We start from the raw sequence: 19,826 nt of genomic DNA, 5'->3' as shown, positions 1-19,826 counted from the left end.
TAGGGTGTGAGATGGGTACAACTGTGTGGTAGTTTGAGCATTCTTTGGCATTGCCTTTCTTTGGGATTGGAATGAAAACTGACCTTTTCCAGTCCTGTGGCCACTACTGACACCCTCCTAGGGTTCACTTAATTTGCTTGAGCAGTTTAGAGAACTCAGAGAACCATTTTATCTACCAGATTACTTCTTTATGATAAAAGGACATAACTTAGATAGAGCTAGTTGAAGAGATGCATAAATGGGATATGTGGGAAGGAGCTCAGAGCTCCCATGCCCTCTCCTAGTGTGCCACTCTTCCCGCATCTCCACGTTCAACAACCCAGAAGGTCTCTGAACCTGCTCCTTAGGCATTTTATGAGGCTTCACTACATAGGCACGATTGTATAAGTCATAGACCTTAGGTGAGTGAACTCAATTTCTTCTCCTTCCCACTTTGTAGGGGAGTTGGAGGGCTAAAGACTCTAGTCATGTAGTTAGTTCCTCTGGTGTCTAACCTCACACTTAGATGATCTAGGGGCTTTCTCAGACAAATCATTAACATAAGAAAGAACACTTCATTGCTCTCCTCATAGGAATTCTGCGTTGGAAACAAGATGAAAACTAAATATATATTTCATATTATACACTAATGAATCTTCATCCATAGTTCTTCAGGTGCTCTGTCTGCCAGATCCTATTCCTCGAATTTATTTTTCATCTCCACTGTATACTCATAAGGGATTTGATTTAGGTCATACCTGAATGGCTTAGTGGTTTTCCCTACTTTCTTCAATTTAAGTCTGAATTTTGCAATAAGGAGTTCATGATCTGAGCCATAGTCAGCTCCTGGTCATGTTTTTGCTGTCTCTAAAGAGCTTCTGTATCTTTGGCTGCAAAGAAAATAATCAATCTGATTTTGATATTGACCATCTGATGATATCCATGTATGGAGTCGTCTCTTGTGTTGTTGAAAGAGGGTATTTGCTATGACCAGTGTGTTTTCTTGGCAAAACTCTGTTAGCCTTTGCCCTGCTTCATTTTGTATTCCAAGGCCAAACTTGCCTGTTACTCCTGACTTCCTACTTTAGCATTTCAGTCCTTATGATGGAAATGATATATTTTTTTAGTGCTAGTTCTAGAAGGTCTTGTGGTCTTCATAGAACCATTCAACTTCAGCTTCTTTAGCATTAGTGATTGGGGCACAGACTTGGATTACTGTGATGTTGAAGTATGTGCCTTGGAAATGAACAGAGATCATTCTGTCATTTTGGAGATTGCACTCAAGTACTGCATTTCAGGCTCTTTTGTTGATGTGAAGGTTACTCCATTTCTCCTAAGGGATTCTTGTCCACAGTAGTAGAGAAAAGGGTCATCTGAATTAAATTCATCCATTCCCATCCATTTTAGTTCACTGATGCCCAAGATGTCAATATTCACTCTTGCCATCTCCTGCTTGATAACATCCAATTTACGTTGATTCACAGACCTAGCATTCCAGTTTCCTATGCAATATTGTTCTTCACAGCATTGGACTTTACTCACACCACAGATACATGCACAACTGGGTGTCATTTCCACCTTTGCCCAGCTATTTCATTCTTTCTGGAGCTATTAGTCATTGCCCTCCACTCATCCCCAGTAACATATTGGATACCTTCTGACCTGGGGGCTCATCTTCCAGTGTCAGATCTTTTTGCCTTTTCATAATGTTCATGGAGTTCCTGGGACAACCATTTCCTCAGACCACGTTTAATCAGAACTCTTCATTATGACCTGTCTGTCTTGGGTGGCCCTGCATGGCATAGCTCATAGCTTCATTGAATTACACAAGCCCCTTTGCCACAACAAGGCTGTGATCACAATGAAACCTTGCACCCCTAATTGAGAGTCAAACCCATAGTCTTTTAACGGAGATCACACAACTGGCTTCAGGATTTAGTGAAGCTCACATTCTTGACATTTCATTGCAGAAATAATTCAGTGAGAGACAAAATGATGGTCAAGAATGAGTTTTTTTTATTTAGAGAGAACCACACTCCACAAAGTATGGTCTATGTCAGAAGGCAAGAGTGGCTGCAGGGTATGAGGTTGTCAGATTTTATATGGGTGGGTAATTTCTTAGTCTAAAGAGTAGGAGTATTCCAGCTCTTTGAGGGAAGCTGTGGAGATTTCCATGAATTGGGCCACCACCCACTTTTTTACCTGTATGGTCAGCCTTGGAACTGTCATGGTACCTATGCATATGCCATTTAGCTTGCTGTTGTGTTACAGTGAGTGTATGAAAAAGTGAAAGTGTTAGCCCTTTCACTAACGCTTTCATGGCCCTCCAGGCTCCTCTCTCCATGGAATTTTCCAGGCAAGAATACTGGAGTGGATAGCCATTCCCTTTTCCAGGAGACTCTTCTCAACCCAGGGATCTGCATTGCAGGCAGATCCTGCATTTCAGGCAGATTCTTTACCATCTGAGGCCCCAGGGAAGCCCACAATGAGTGTATACTGAGGTTCAAAGCCTAGTGGAAGTTAACTTGTCTGCCATCTCGGGATCTGTTTGTTTCTAATCAGTTTATGTTGTGTACTCGGGCAATGTCATTCTTTTAAAGGTTGTGCTCTGCCCCCATTCCATCTTGTTCCCTCCATCAATATCACATATACTTTTAGAGATGACCTAAAGTTTTCTTTGTGTGGTCAATGTATTACGCACACAATCATACACATACACACATATCTCCCATTGTTTATCATTTGTAAATTAGCATTCACATTTTTAATTGAAAATATTTAATCACTAAATTTGACAGTTCTGTTTATTCTTTCAATGGGTTAATTTTATGTTTTTTTGTTCAAAAACCAAATTTCTTATCTATTCCAAGGCTTGAATACATCAGGTGCCTTTCTGATACAAACTGATGTTCTTAAAAATAGACTTTTAATAAAAATTCTGGTTTCAGTTCTGTTATGTCAAGAGCTTGGAAATGGTCATTTAAGTCAATAACATTTTAATTTGTTACAGTAAGTAAAAGCTTAACAGACTCAAAAGTAATGGATTTTCTTGGATCCATTAGAGCAAGCTGTCACCTTGAAGTTTGGGGAGACAAGTATATCCAGGGAGTTACAGCTGAGATCAGTTTATCTAGAATAGAAGCTGCTAGAGTCATAACCTGGAGGAATACTTAAGTGGTAATCACAAATTGCTAGAGGTTGAATGTGGACTGTCTTAATCGTGAGAAGCTCCCAAAGGAATGAAGTCTTAGGGGTCCCTAACACAATTGTGAATTCTCCCAGTGAAGAGTCAAAATACATTACTGATTCTGGCAGGAGGGGAAAAGTAATCTGTTTCAAGAATATGATCTGTTGTCTACAAGAACCACTGTAAATATTATGAGAAAAGGATACAGAAAGAGAAAGCATAGTAACATTTTTTTTAAAGCCTTAAGTAAAAAGTTGCAGAGATAAATTAGACAAAATCAATAGGATAAAATAGCTATATCCCAAGATTATCTCCAGGCAGAAGTTTCTTATAAGGTGTTAATAGTTTTATTTAAATCTGCAGAATATAAAATAATAAACTTAAATTACTATGTGATCATGCCCTATACTTGCTTATCCCATAAGTACTTGGCTCCAATGAACTAGTAATTCCTACAAATTTTCAGAAAAGGTAACTACTTGAAGATCATAATATAAATATCAGTTGTACCAAGTCTCAAGTGAATTAATGCTCTCCTATTCATTAGATATTTAAAATACATTCAAATAAACAATGTGATTGTAACATAATTGTGTCATAGCATAATAATAGTATGAAGCATGGCCTGTATAGTAATTTATTTTACCTATGTACATGACAACAGGTAAGACATCCCACTTGTTCCTCTCTTCAGGCACATGGGATTTTGATTATGACCCTAAAGTCACAAAAATAATTTTCTATCTCATAACGTGTAATTCATTTGTAAAATGCTAATATAATCTGTTGGGTTTTGCCACTGTTGCTAAGTTTATTCAAAAGAGTTATCAAATTATAATTAAATGAACCGGGATCTGCTTGCCCTGTGTAAATACTGTAATTGGTTCATAAATATGAAAAGCCATTTGTGTTGTCCCAGGTAATGTTGAAATAAGTAGTGCTGTCTCCATGGCCACTTATACATAAAATATTTTATCTCCCAAGAATATAGTTTGAAAAGAAATTCAAAGTTTAAGTGGAACTTTCCTAAAAAGTAAAGACTAGGAAAATACTAGAATTATGTTTCATATATGGATGAAAATTGCCAAAGACTTTGATGGATTATTCTATAGGACTGTTCTCCTTTACCATCATAGTCGATGGGAGGTGCTGCCAGACTTTCCATTCCTGTGAAATGGCTACAACCCTACCCCATTAGAAATGCCCATGGAACATGTCAATTCCATTTCTTTGCAATTTTAAAAATTTATCTTCACAGAGAGAGTTGATTGGTCTTTAGAGACATATAATGCACATTTTTCATCTTGGGAGTAGACTTACATTAAGACCTCACATTAACTATAAAATTATTGTTCACTTTTTACCGTTTTTCCTTTTCTTATCTTGATTTTTATCGAGTTTATTGCTAAAATGTTGCATTGTCATCATTTGTGTTTTCATTTCTATATGTTCTAAATGTTCTTTAATGAGCAGATTAACTTTCAGTTTTAAAAGATTCAAGAATAGAAGGTTTTATTTTTTGCCATCTATTGGCTTCCCTGATAGCTCAGTTGGTAAAGAATCTACCAGGAATTCAGGAGACCTGGATTTGATCCCTGGGTTGGGAAGATCCTCTGGAGAATGGAAAGTCTACCCACTCCAGGATTCTGGCCTGGAGAATTCCATGGACTCTATAGTCCATGGGGTCACAAAGGGTAAGAAACTACTGAGCAACTTTCATTTTCATTTTCTGTTCTCTTGGTTCAGATTTAATAGAACAATGTGACAGATAGCTGCAAATTTTCTTCTTTATTGGAATTGCTAAAGATTTTGCCATAATAGTTAACCCCTTTAAAAATTGTTAAAGCCATTTTGCTTTCAGCAAGCCTGCTCATTCATGACTCTTCCTCTATTTTTATCTAATATTAGCCCAACAGAATAGTAATTCTGCTGATTTATTTATTCTGCTGATAAATGATTTCAAAAAATAATGAATTGTGTCCTCATTAAATTGTTTGACTAAGAGTATAAAGTAAAAAGGGGGTGAACAAATAAATATATTAAATTCAGTCATTAACTAGATGAGGTAACAGGCACTTTGGGGACTGAAGATTAATGTTCCTTTAGGATCATATCTTGGCAATTTAGAATAAGTACATTTCACCAGGAAACTTCTGGCATTAATATAGCATCTATAAAATATTCATTCATTTGCAGATTTCATTTATGTCAAATCTTGTTAGAACAGTTAATTTTACATGAAAGTTATTCTCAAAGGAAGCTCTTAACAATTGGATATTAGCATTTTTGAATGAGTCAGCATTTTTCATGTAACAAGATTCCTGTCTTGTTATATTTGCATAATTTAATCATTGCACAGTATGGCATAGATCTAAGAATGCCATTTTCTTGGGTTAAATATCAAAATTATGTGTATAGTAAGGTAGTCAATATAAGAGAATATATTTTATTAGAAAATTAACAGGAATGAAATATGGCCTTAATTCACTGTTTTGTACTCAAAATGTTAAATCACTCATAGGAAGTAAGAATTCTGTCATCTGGACATATAGGTGAATAACTGCTGCTGCTGCTAAGTTGTTTCTATCATGTCCAACTCTGTGTGACCCCATAGATGGCAGCCCAGAGGCTCCTCTGTTCATCCTTGCTGGGATTCTCCAGGCAAGAATACTGGAGTGGGTTGCCATTTACTTCTCCAAGGTGAATAGCATGTATTCTTAATACTTCATTAACTGTAGTTACATTTTATAGACAGTTATTGTAGATTGTGTGGTATGTCCTGTGCAATGCTAAATTGCTTCAGTTGTGTCCGACTCTTTGTGACCCTGTGAACTGTAGCCCACCAGGTTCTTCTGTCCATGGGATTTTCCAGGCAAGAATACTGGAGTGGATTGCTATGCCCACCTCCAGAAGATCTCCCCAGCCCAGGGATTGAACCCACGTCTCATGCATTGCAAGCGGATTCTTTCCTGCTGAGCCACCGGGATGTCCCTATTGTAAATTAGTGTAATAATTTGCCACACAAGATTATTTTGCCATTGAATTTAAATTTATATCCAATAGAAATACAAATGCTTCTCTTAGTTAAAAAATATGTTACACTTACCACCTATTAAAAAACCTTGAGATTTTCTTTGGTTTCTTTAAAAAAAAAAAAAAAAAGATAATGTTGTTAGTAACTAGGTTAATACGCAAGATTTTTAGCAAATGACACTCTGAGTCTGTCTTCTACCTCTTTGATTACTAACTCCAAACATAAGCCTCTTCTCAGACACTTGTTTGATATTAGAGTGGGAGTTTGGTCCTGAGAAATATAGCCTTAACCTTTCCAGCAGCTTAACTGAATTTTAGCCAGACTTCTTGCCTCTAGACCCTGCTCTTCCTCTCACCAGGGCTCTTCAGAAAGACAGCCTAAGCACACAGGTCCCTTCTCTCCCTTTTCTTACAGTATTTACTTAGAAAACTTGTAATTATAAATCTCCTCTCTCTATATTTATTTGTTTAAATGTATAACTAAATCATTGTAAAAGTTTCTTCTCAGCTTTAAAACCCAGGTCCTGGGACTTTCTCAACGACCTGGTAGTCAATCTTTTGAAATGAATCATCAAATATAGTGTCTGTATCTCCTATCTTTAGGGCCTCACAGGTGATGCTAGCGGTAAAGAACCCACCTGCCACTGTAGGAGATATAAGAGATTTGGGTTCCATGCCTGGGTCAAGAAGATCACCAGGAGAAGGGCATGGCAACTCACTCCAGTATTCTTTCCTGGGGAATCCCATGAGCAGAGGAGCCTGGGGGCCTATAGTCCATAGGGTTGCAAAGAGTCAGACACAAATGAAGTAATTTAGCAGGCATCTCCTATCCTCAGTGAGGATCTCCACTTACGTGGGCACCTTTCTCCAACTTGTAAAACTACATCCTGTCAAACAGAGGTGAGAAAGTTTGTTTTTCCTTTGGGTAAAGCCAATGAAAAAGCAGATGGCTTAGAAGCTCCACCCCAGCTTTTATAACCTCTTCTACCTTTTGTCTCAGTGAAGTTGAGTTCAGACTGTGTTGTGGTTTCTGTCCCTATTGAATAATTTCTTCCTAATTATCTCTGATATGATTCTTGTTTTGATCGTCACAAATAACTGATTACCTTGGAAACACACGTGACAAGACTTTCAGATTGGATGTGCCAAGGCACTCTCATCCCTGACTATTGGAGGGCACAGTGATTAGAGAAGAATGAAGTTTACTGCAAGGGACTTCAGCCACAGACTGGAGGCCTTTTACTCAGTGGCTCATGGTGGGGAGAGATTGATTGATTTCCTTTCTCCACTTTCAGAACTGAAGATACTTAGAAAGTGAAAGGGAAGTCGCTCAGTTGTGTCCAATACTTAGAATGAATAATATTAAAGACCAAAGCTGTAATATCGGAGAAGGCAATGGCACCCCACTCCAGTACTCTTGCCTGGAAAATCCCATGGACGGAGGAGCCTGGTGGGCTGCAGTCCACGGGGTCGCTAGGAGTCGGACACAACTGAGCGACTTCACTTTCACTTTTCACTTTCATGCATTGGAGGAGGAAATGGCAACCCACTCCAGTGTTCTTGCCTGGAGAATCCCAGGAATGGGGGAGCCTGGTGGGCTGCCATCTATGGGGTCGCACAGAGTCGGACACGACTGAAGCGACTTAGCAGCAGCAGCAGCAAGCTGTAATATATAAATGAATACTGGAATGATTAAACAAACCTACAAGTAAATAGCTACCCTCTCACAGGGCTCTGCATCACAAAAGAGGGACAGTAGACAAAGAGAGAAGCCACATAATCCATAAAGTAGAGCTGCAGCAGGGAAGCAGATGGCTACATGATTTTTCAGGAAAGCAATTTAATGAGTAAATTGATGCTACCTTTAAGTATTGAGTACCTTTAAATTTATTCTTGAGGGTTTTTTAAAAATAATCTTATTTATTTTTGGCTGTGCTGGGTCTTCATTGATGCATGAGCTTTTCTTAGTTGCAGCAAGTGGGGGCCACTCTCTAGTTGCAGTGCTCAGTCTTCTTTTTTTTTTTTTTTTATTTTATTTTATTTATTTATTTTTTTTAATTTTATTTTATTTTTAAACTTTACATAACTGTATTAGATTTGCCAAATATCAAAATGAATCCGCCACAGGTTTACATGTGTTCCCCATCCTGAACCCTCCTCCCTCCTCCCTCCCCATTCCATCCCTCTGGGTCGTCCCAGTGCACCAGCCCCAAGCATCCAGTATCGTGCATCGAACCTGGACTGGTCAGTCTTCTTGTTTAAGTGGCTTCTCTTGTTGGAGAGCATGGGCTCTAGGGCACCTGGGTATCAGTAGATGCAAGTCCCAGGCTCTAGAGCACAGGCTCAATAGTTGTGGTGCACATGCTTAGTTACTCCATAGCACGTGAGATCTTCCCGGATCAGGGATCAAACCCATGTCTCCTGCATGGGCAGGCAGATTCTTTACCACAGAGCCACCAGGGAAGCCCTTATTCTTGAGTTTTAAGAGTTTTGTTTTGTTTTGTTTTTTTAATATACATATATATGTGTGTGTGTGTGTGTGTGTGTGTATGTGCGTATTGGATAACAGTCCTTTTCAGATGTGTCTTTTCATATATTTTCTTTCAGTCTATGACTTGTCTTCTTATTCTTTGACATTACGTTTCACAAACCAAAAATTTTTACTTTTAATTAAGTCTAGCTTATCAGTGATTTCTTTCATTGAGCAGACCTTTGGCATTATATCTAAAAAAGGCTTATCATATCCAAGGTCATCTAGTTTTTCCCCTATGTTTTCTTCTAGGATTTTTGATAGTTTTGCATTTTACATTGAGGTCTTTGACCCATTTTGAATGAATTCTGAGGAAGTGTATCTACATTCTTTTTTTTTTCTCCCCGTATGTGAATGTCTAGTTGTTCCAGCACCATTTGTTGAAAAGACTATCTTTGCTCTATTGCAGGGGTCCCCAACCCCAAGGCCATGGACCACTACCAGTCCATGGCCCGTTAAGAACTGGGGCCATACAGCAGGGGGTGAGTGGCAGTGAGCTAGTGAATGAAGTACTATCTATATTTATAGCTGTTCCCCATCACTGACATTACTATATGAGCTCCATCTCCTGTTAGATGAGCAGAGGCATTCGATTTTCATAGGAGCAAGAACACTTTTGTGCTTGAATCATCCCCAAGCCATTCTCTTCCCCAACTCCATCCATGAAAAAATTGTCTTCTATGAAACTGGTATCTAAAAGATTGGAGACTGTTGTTCTATTGTATTGCTTTTGCTCTTTTGTCAAAGGTTAGTTGACTGATATTTATAGTGGAGTATTTATGGGCTCTCTATACTGTTGCATTAGTCTATAAAATATTTTCTGCCAATACTGCACTATCTTTTTTCATTTTTTGTTTATTTTTAATTGGAGGATATTTGCTTTACAGTGTTGTGTTGGTTTCTGCCATACAGCATGAATCAGCCATAAGTGTACATATGTCCCCTCCCTCTTGAGCTTACCTCCCACCCTCCAACCCATTCCACCCCTCTAGACTGTCACAGAGCACTATGTTGAGTTCCCTGACTACACTGTATTGATTACTGCAGCTTCCTAGTAAGCCTAGAAATTGGGGGTTTCTGTTCTCCAACTTTGTTCTTCTCCTTCAATATTGACTGTTCAGGACCTTTCATCATGCCAATAAACAGTAGAACCAGTTTGCTGATACCATAACGTACTTGCTGGGATTTTGATTCCGACTGCATATAATTTACAGAGTTGGGAAGAACTGACATTTTGACAACAATTAGTCTTCTTATGCATGAACATAGAATCTCTCTATATTTATTTAGCTCTTTCATTCATCAGAGTTTTGTAGTTTTATTCTTGAAAATTATTATATTTTGATAGATATATACATAAGTAATTCATTTTGGGAGTGCATGAACATAGAATCTCTCTATATTTATTTAGCTCTTTACTTTTATTTATCAGAGTTTTGTAGTTTTATTCTTGAAAATCTTATTATTTTTTGATAGATATATACATAAGTAATTCCTTTTGGGAGTGCTATGTAAATGGTCTTGTGTTTTTAACTGCAAATTTCCTCTTCATTGTTGGTAGAAGAGAAATTGACTTTTTCATATTAATTAATTGACTTTAATATTAAATTAATTGACTTTTGCATATTAATTAACTACACAGAAGAATATAGAAAAAAGATCTTAATGACCCAGATAACCATGATGATGTGATCACTCGCCTGGAGCCAGACATCTTGGAGTGGGAAGTCAAGTAAACCTTAGGAAGCATCACTATGAACAAAGCTAGTGGAGGTGATAGAATTCCAGTTGAGCTATTTCAAATCCTAAAAGATGATGCTGTGAAAATGCCGCACTCAATATGCCAGCAAATTTGGAAAACTCAGCAGTGGCCACAGGACTGGAAAAGGTCAGTTTTCATTCCAATCTCAAAGAAAGGCAATGCCAAAGAATGTTCAAACTACTGCACAATTGCACTCATCTCACACGCGAGCAAAGTAATATAAGAGAGGCTTCAACAGTATGTAAACTGAGAACTTCCAGATGTTCAAACTTCCAGATGTCTTTTCTGGATTTAGAAAAGACAGGGGAAGCAGATATCAAATTGCCAACATCCATTGGATCATAGAAAAAGAAGTTCCAGAAAAACATCACTTCTGCTTTATTGACTAAGCCAAAGCCTTTAACTGTGTGGATCACAACAAACCGTGGAAAATTCTTTAAGAGATGGGAATACCAGACCACCTTACCTGCTTCCTGAGAAATCTGTATGCAGGTCAAGAAGCAACAGTTAGAACTGGACATGGAACTCTGGACTGGTTTCAAACTGGGAAATGAGTACACTAAGGCTGTATATTGTCACCCTGCTTATTTAACTTATAAGCAGAATACATTATGCAAAATTCAAGACTGGATGAAGCACAAGCTGGTATCAATATTGCCAAGATAAATATCAATAACCTCATATATGCAGATGACACCTCCTTAATAGCAAAACCAGAAGAAGAACTAAAGAGCCTCTGGTAAAGGTGAAAGAGGAGAGTGAAAAAGCTGGCTTAAAACTCAGCATTCAGAACACTATGATCATGGCATCCAGCTCCATCACTTCATGGGAAAGAGATGGATAAACAATGGAAACAGTGACAAACTTTATTTTTCTGGGCTCCAAAATCACTGCAGATGGTGACTGCAGCCATGAAATTAAAAAACACTTGCTCCTTGGAAGAAAAGCTATGACCAACCTATATAGCATATTAAGAAGTAGAGATATTACTGTGCCAACAAAGGTCCATCTAGTCAAAACTATGGTTTTTCCAGTAGTCATGTATGGATGTGGGAATTAGACCACAAAGAAAGCTGAGCACCAAAGAATTGGTGCTTTTGATCTGTGGTGTTTGAAAAGACTCTTGAAAGTCCCTTGGACTGCATGGAGATCAAACCACTCAATCCTAAAGGAAATCAGTCCTGAATATTTATTTGAAGGATTGATGCTGAGGCTGAAGCTCCAATACTTTGCTCACCTGATGTGAAGAACTGACTCATTGAAGATCCTGATGCTGGGAAAGATTGAAGACAGGAGAAGCAGACAACAGAGGAATAGATGGTTGGATGGCATCACCCACTTGATGGACATGAGTTTGAGCAAGCTCTGGGAAGTGATGATGGACAGGGAAGCCCGGCATGCTGCAGTCCATGGGGTCACAAGGAGTCGAACATGATTGAGTGACTGAACTGAAGTGATATTAATTTAAAATTTTGAAACCTTGCATTTACCATTTATTAGTTCCAGGAGTATTTTTGTTTCTTATTTTATAATATAGTCATGTTATCTGCAAAAAATAATTTTATATCTTCTTTCCCAACCTGTGTATCTTTTATTGCCTTTTCTTTCCATATAGCATTAACAAAGAGTTTCAGTATGACATTAAAAAGATGAGAAGTTAGCCTGGCTGAAACCTTGAATTTGATCTTGTGAGACCCTCAGTACACAACCAAGCTCAGCCAACCCAAACTGTTTATCTAACAGAATAATAAATAATGAATTCATAATGGAGCTATAACTGGATATGGTTTTAAGTTGATTGTGATAATTTGCTATGCAGCGAAGAAAAATAATACACTTATAATAAGCTCTTATTAAAAATGAAAGCTTCATATGGTTAATCAAGTAGATTTGCCTGTTAACCTCAAAGTATAAAAACTGAGCAAGATAATAAAGTATTTCACGTATTATCCTGGGATATTCTTTATGAATATCCTTAATTCACTTAGTTGAATTAGGATGTTGTTTTTCTTATGGTTAACTACTAATTTAAAATATTTCCAAAATGTCATGATGGACAATTTAAGTTTTTAGTATCGGTTGGCTACAGTACTGCAGAATATTTTTTAATGTAGGAAAAATTCTTGTAAGCATTGAGGTAAATAAAATGCCAGTAATGTCATTGCTCTGTCTACAAAGTCATCATAGGTCTTGTCTTGAAACCTAGGATGAAACTGCTAATTTATTGTTGTTTAGTCACTAAGTTGTGTCTGGCTCTTTTGTGACCCTATGGACTGTAGCCTGTCAGATTTCTCTGCCCATAGTTTCCCAGGCAAGAATACTGGAGCAGTTTGCCATTTCCTTCTCCAAGGGATGTTCCCAACCCAGGGATCAAACCTGCATCTCCTGCATTGCCAGGCAGGTTCTTTAACACTGTGCTACCAGGGAAGCCAAACTGATAATTAAAACTGGATAAAAGAGGGCAGTGATTCAAGAGATGTGAAAAATGTGAAGTTTTCTACACTTTCTTGTTCAATTTATTTATAACTCTCTAACAGAATAGTCACTAAAAATAATGCCAAGATAAACTAAAGGGAGAGCTGAACTAGTGACTTACAATGAAAGTTCATTTTGCCTGGTAAAAGCAAAACCTACTGCACTATGGAGAACTGGATCCCACAGGTTCATGTTTCTAGGGAATTTCTTTAAAATATAGCTATTCTAAATTTATGCTTCATTGATTCAGTGATGATAATAAAAAGGTGTTTCTTTGATATTCTTAATATGCACTCTGATAACTGGTTTGTCAGCTTAATAGGCTTCATTATCCTAGTTTTTCCACAAGTATAAACAGAATGAGTGAGTGGATAAAAATGCATTGTAAAGTAGGTGGTTAAAACAGTCTTGATATAATGAAAGATTTCATATGCACAAGAACTAGAACTTTTAAGGAAATAATTTTAAGAAATAAAAATATTACTTCTCATAGAAATTATTTGATTTGAAAGCAAATAATTAAAACCAAGGCATGTATACCCATTTTATGGCTGCCATTCTTTCTTGACAATGTGACTGGATTTTCAATCCCAAGTGTTATCCTCTTTTGTAGAGAAGATAGATGGAGAAAACCACTTTGAAAAGATCAGTTTTCTTTGCTTCCTCAATAGCATTTGTTGATTACATATTCCATCATTCATTCACTGCTCTATGAAATGTTTCATTTTCCAATTTAAAAAAAAAAACAGCTTTTGTTTCTAAAATTTAATTTCTGGAAAATACTCTCAAGATTTGGCTTCCGCATAGCTGATAAGAACTGAGGAGACAGAGCACAAGTGTAGTCTCTTTTTCCCAAGTGGATTTCAGTACAATTTAATTTAATCATCCCCTATAGGCTTGTTCATTTATCTTGTTGATTAGGGCAGTTGACACTTCCATTCTGGAATATCTGTTATGGTTTACTATATCTTCAGGATTCACTCCAGTTGGTATGAAATCTACTTCATCAAGACAATGGATTATAAATAAAACAAATAGGGTTATGGGAAATTTAAAATAGTGTAAGTCCAGTGTCAGGTTAAAGCAAAAATATTACATTCCCAAAGCTATAAAATATAGTTTTAGAAGTTTTCAGTAACTATCTGTTAAGATAACCTTAAGCTCTTTTACTGTAGACTTTTAAATAAAATTCTAGCTGCCAAAATAAATGGGAAAATACAAAAAAAGAAAAGAGTTAATTGTTTTTTTTCTAAAGCATGGACATATTTTCCATCCATAGAGAACACAAAGAAATCTCCCAGAGACACCAGTTCAAGAGCAGAACCAGCAGGAAGTAGTAAGAATGTTAGCCAACAAACCTGAAACTAAAATTGACTTTTACGTCTAAAAAATCCTAAATATCAAGTAGTATCAAAAATGATACTATACATTGCACTTATTTTGCTCTCTAAAGTAAAAATAAAATAGTTTTCTGACGTGAGCAACTTTCTGATAAAGAGAACAGAGTATATTTGAAGGAATTTTCTTGTCACTATATATTTTTCATTATATTTTTTTATTAAGAGTTAGATGCATGAAAACTTACTGAATACCTAGCATCCAAAAAGGGAAGCAGGGAGCAGATGTTTAATAATGTATTTTTCTAATCCTCTATCATGAAAGATTTTGGTTACCTTTCTAGCATTAAAAAAAAAAAAAAAAGAAGAATATACCAAATGAAGTCTTGAATTTTCCCTCTTTAACAGTGAATGTTATGTCTATTTTGTCACAATAGAAACAATTTAATTCATATGCCTTGAGGGAAAACACATTTTTCCCAAGCTCAATAAGAAAAAAACTCACAAATATACCTATAGGACTCTCTTGGGATTGAAATCTGCACTGTTTAAAACTTTCCCCCCAGTGGTCACATGTGAATATTGAGGCTTAATATGAGGCTCCTGCAACTGTGCAAGCACAGTGGGCCAGTCTCCTGAAAGACCATAGAAAGCTGACAGTTTTCATGAGTTAACAGCCAATGTTTATAGCCTCAAGACGGAACATTCCTGATGGAAGGTCCGTGTTACGTGATTGGTTGGGGGCTACAGGGAGTTTACTGGAGTTGGCATCTTTGCCTAATTTGGAGTCAGGAAGCTTATTAGTGATGATCAGGGGCTTTTGAAATGGTTACAAAGGGTCTCAATGAACTTTGGAGGTGTCCTTGGCTCCGGGCTCCACTTCTGTGGCCTTGGTGCAAGGTCTCGTACCTGTGACCCTGGGGAAGGACTCAATGTCTACCCTCTTAATTATACAAATGGAATATGTCATAGGTTGACTAATGGAAAAAATTAGTTAAATAAGAGAATTATAAAAAATGAAACTTATAAGCACAATTTTAATAATTTATTTAAACTTAGAACATAAGCTTATACTCATCCATTGATTGGTTGTTGGATGTAGGAGCAAGGCCTATTCACCATGATGCATTTTGTATCATTACTAACTTCAGTTTCTTTAAAATAAAGTGACAGGTTTTTTTTTTTAACAAATCTAAGAGCAGGATCTTAAGATATTTTTATGTTTTTTTTTTCCTTAGTCTTTCACTGTTTTCTCATCCACACCTAATTCAACCTTTAAAACTCAAGCATTTCCAAAGCATTCAGTCTTTTTTCTACTTTTCTATATCAGTTAACCTAAGTTTTAATTAAGTACACAACTGTACATGTAAAAGTGGCATGGAAATTTTGGGGACCCACCTGACCGACTCTTGATGGGTGTACAACCCAGTACTATGAGCGTTGAATCCAGCCACAGCACTGAGCAGGAATAGGCTGGGTCTACTGGCATCAGTGCTCTACAGAATGCAGACAAAAAGCTGGTTAAGTGGAAACTGGCTAAGGGAATTTCTTCTGCCCTAACAAGAAATGACAGGCATTGGCATTTGATCTATAGAAAATAACAGGACAATTCTGAAGTGGGAATGACTGGATGAGGCACTGCGTGTGTGTGTGTGCACGCGTGCTTCAGTCATGTCTGACTCTCTGAGACTCCATGGACTGTCACCCGCCAGGCTCCTCTGTCCATGTGATTTTCCAGGCAAGACTACTGGAGTGGGCTACCATGCCCTCCTCCAGGGAATCTTCTTGACCCAGGGATCAAACCCTCATCTCTTTTGTCTCCTGCATTGATAGGCGGGTTCTTTACCACTAGTGACACCTAGGAAGCCCTATGTATTATTAGGTTGGTGCAAACATAATTGTGGCTTCAGATCAGCAATTTTAAATCATTATAACTAGACTCAAACATATCTTTATTAATCAAGATAGTAACCTTTACAATCAACACATTTTTGCCAATGGGGAATAAGTTATTTATTCTCATAGCATAAAAATCCATGCTTTGGGATTCAATGCACTCTTGCAAAGCATTTTTGGCTGGTTGTAAAGGTGTTTTCCCTGCAAACAGTTGTTGAGATACTTGAAGAAGTGGTAGTTGGTTAGCCAGAGGTCAGGTGAATATGGCAGATGAGGCAAACCTTCATCAATCAAGTCATTCAACTTCTGAAGTGTTGGTTGTATGACATGTATCCATGTGTTGCTACGGAGAATTGGGCCCTTTCTGTTGACTAACATCAGCTACAGACATTGCAATTTTTGGTGCATCTCATCAAGATGCTGAGCATACTTCTCAGATGAAATGGCTTCAGTGGTATTCAGAAAGCTGAGGTGGATCAGACCAGCAGCAGACAGTCAGTAAACCATGACCTTTTTTGGTGCAAGTTTGCCTTTGGGAAGTGTTTTGGAGCTTCTTCTCAGTCCAACCACTAAGTTGGTCCCCACTAAGTTGGTCATCACCAGTTGTATAAAATCCACTTTTTGTCACGTCACAATCTGATCTAGAAATGGTTCATTGTTGTTGCATATATTAGATGACACTTCAAAACAACAATTTTTTAATTTACATTCCACTCATGAGGCACCTGGAGAAGGCAATGGCAACCCAGTCCAGTACTCTTGCCTGGAAAATCCCATGGACGGAGGAGCCTGGTAGGCTGCAGTCCATGGGATCGCTAACAGTCGGACACTTACTGAGCGACTTCACTTTCACTTTTCACTTTTATGCATTGGATGAGGAAATGGCAACCCACTCCAGTGTTCTTGCCTGGAGAATCCCAGAGATGGCAGAGCCTGGTGGGCTGCCATCTACAGGGTCGCAGAGTCGGACATGACTGAAGTGACGCAGCAGCAGCAGCAGCATGAGGCACCTACCTATCAAAATTTTCACCTTTCCAACTTGCTTCAAATGTGACATGACCTTTGAAGAGTCAATGTTGAGTTCTTCGGCAACTTATCATGTAGTTATAAGTGGATCAGCTTCGATGATCCTTTCAATGGGCCATTAACAACTTCCGATGGACAGTCACTGTGCTCCCCAACTTCAAGGCTCTTGACTCCTTTGCAAAACTTCTTCAACCACTACTGCACTGTATGTTTGTTAGCAGTCCTGAGCCAAATATAGTTGTTGATGTTGCGAGTTGTCTCTACCGCTTTATGACCTATCTTGGACTTGAATGAGAAAATTGTTTGGATTTGCTTTTTGTCTAACATCATGTCCATAGTCTAAAATAAATATAAAATAAGCAGCAAATAATATCATTTGCAAAAAAAAAAAAAAAGGCATTAGATGATAAAGTGAAAGTGAAGTCACTCAGTCGTGTCCGACTCTTGTCAGGACAGGCCTCCCTGTCCATCACCAACTCCTGGAGTTCACTCAGACTCACGTCCATTGAGTCAGTGATGCCATCCAGCCATCTCATCCTCTGTCGTCCCCTTCTCCTCCTGCCCCCAATCCCTCCCAGCATCAGAGTCTTTTCCAATGAGTCAACTCTTTGCATGAGGTGGCCAAAGTACTGGAGTTTCAGCTTCAGCATCATTCCCTCCAAAGAGGAAAGTGAAGTCACTCAGTCATGTTCAACTCTTGTCAAACTCAGTCATGTTCCTCCGTCCATGGGATTTTCCAGGCAAGAATGAGAAACGTAAATTAAAATGATGTATAACATAACCACATTTATTTAAGAATGTATTCCAGTAGCAAAGGACAAAGTTAAACAATGCAAAGCCACAGTTTTGCACCAAACTAAGTTATCTAATACTGCAAAACAAATTACTCTATGCTCAGTAAGTTGAAACAACACATGTTCATTCTCTAACAGTTTGTTTTTGTTGTTGTTTGTGATTTTAGTACCAGTTTTGGGGGGGTTGTACAGCATGTTGATATATTTAAATATCGCAATATGATTGTCACTGTAGGCTTGGCTAACACCTGTTTGATATTTCTTAATCAGTTTATTTAACTATAAGCAAAAACAATTCACCCACTTATATTTTAATAAATATAAGTTTAGACTAAAAATGTGAAGCAGTACAAAATAATTTTTGTATTAACTCAATATTATTATTCTGGTAGGACTACGTTTGACTTTAATGGCTGCATTGTATACAAAGCTATTATTGCTGATTTTTTGTCTGCCTGTCAAATGCCTACTTTGTTGCCAGAAATACACAGGAAACAAGTCACTTATCCACTTTGTGTCAATGGATTCATTTAGTATAAACAATATATTAATACTTTATACTCTAAAGGTGTAAAGGTAAAATTGTCATGTGATAATTTGGATACTTCATTCAGACAGCATGAATTACAGAGATACCTACGAAAATCATCAATGGTAGATATATTGAAAATAATACTAATTTTAACAAAATTATTTTCATGATTAAATCATAAACATAAATACATTTGAAAATTCAAAATGAAGACATACTACTTAATGATGTTCTGTTAAGCATAGATACAGATGATGTTATGAAGATTAGAACTTTAAAGGAAATAAAGATGGAAAAAGGGTCTGTAACAAATATCATAGTATGAGAATCACAAATTGCTGTGACAGAGCCCAACACAAAGTTGTTTTTTGTGTAAGCTCTTTTGGAGATAATAATGTGGACAATATTAATAATATTTTCAGCAAAATGTATGAGATCTTCAATTAAGCATGAAACATTTATTTGTAGAACATAAGCTTTTCTAAAAATACTGAGTATTCAGTTCAGTTCAGTTCAGTTCAGTTGTTCAGTCGTGTCTGACTCTTTGTGACCCCATGAATTGCAGCACGCCAGACCTCCCTGTCCATCACCAACTCCCGTAGTTCACTCAGACTCACGTCCATCGAGTCAGTGATGCCATCCAGCTGTCTCATCCTCTGTCGTCCCCTTCTCCTCCTGCCCCCAATCCCTCCCAGCATCAGAGTCTTTTCCATTGAGTCAACTCTTTACATGAGGTGGCCAAAGTACTGGAGTTTCAGCTGCAGCATCATTCCCTCCAAAGAACACCCAGGACTGATCTCCTTTAGGATGGACTGGTTGGACCTCCATGCAGTCCATGGGACTCTCAAGAGTCTTCTCTGAAACGAGTGCCAGTCCAGGTTCGATGCACGATACTGGATGCGTGGGGCTGGTGCACTGGGACGACCCAGAGGGATGGAATGGGGAGGGAGGAGGGAGGAGGGTTCAGGATGGGGAACACATGTATACTTGTGGCAGATTCATTTTGATATTTGGCAAAACTAATACAGTTATGTAAAGTCTAAAAATAAAATAAAATTAAAAAAAAAGTTAAAAAAAAAAAAAAAAAGAGTCTTCTCCAACACCACAGTTCAAAAGCATCAATTCTTAGGCACTCAGCTTTCTTCACAGTCCAACTCTCACATCCATACATGGCTACTGGAAAAACCATAGCCTTGACTAGACGGACCTTTGTTGGCAAAGTAATGTCTCTGCTGTATTAACTGAGTCAAAATTTGAAAATTAAAATTTTTCTTT

The sequence above is a fragment of the Bubalus bubalis genome, chromosome 20 (genome assembly GCF_019923935.1).
Source record: "Bubalus bubalis isolate 160015118507 breed Murrah chromosome 20, NDDB_SH_1, whole genome shotgun sequence".
Classification (NCBI taxonomy): Eukaryota; Metazoa; Chordata; class Mammalia; order Artiodactyla; family Bovidae; genus Bubalus; species Bubalus bubalis.
This window is presented reverse-complemented; position numbering follows the sequence as displayed.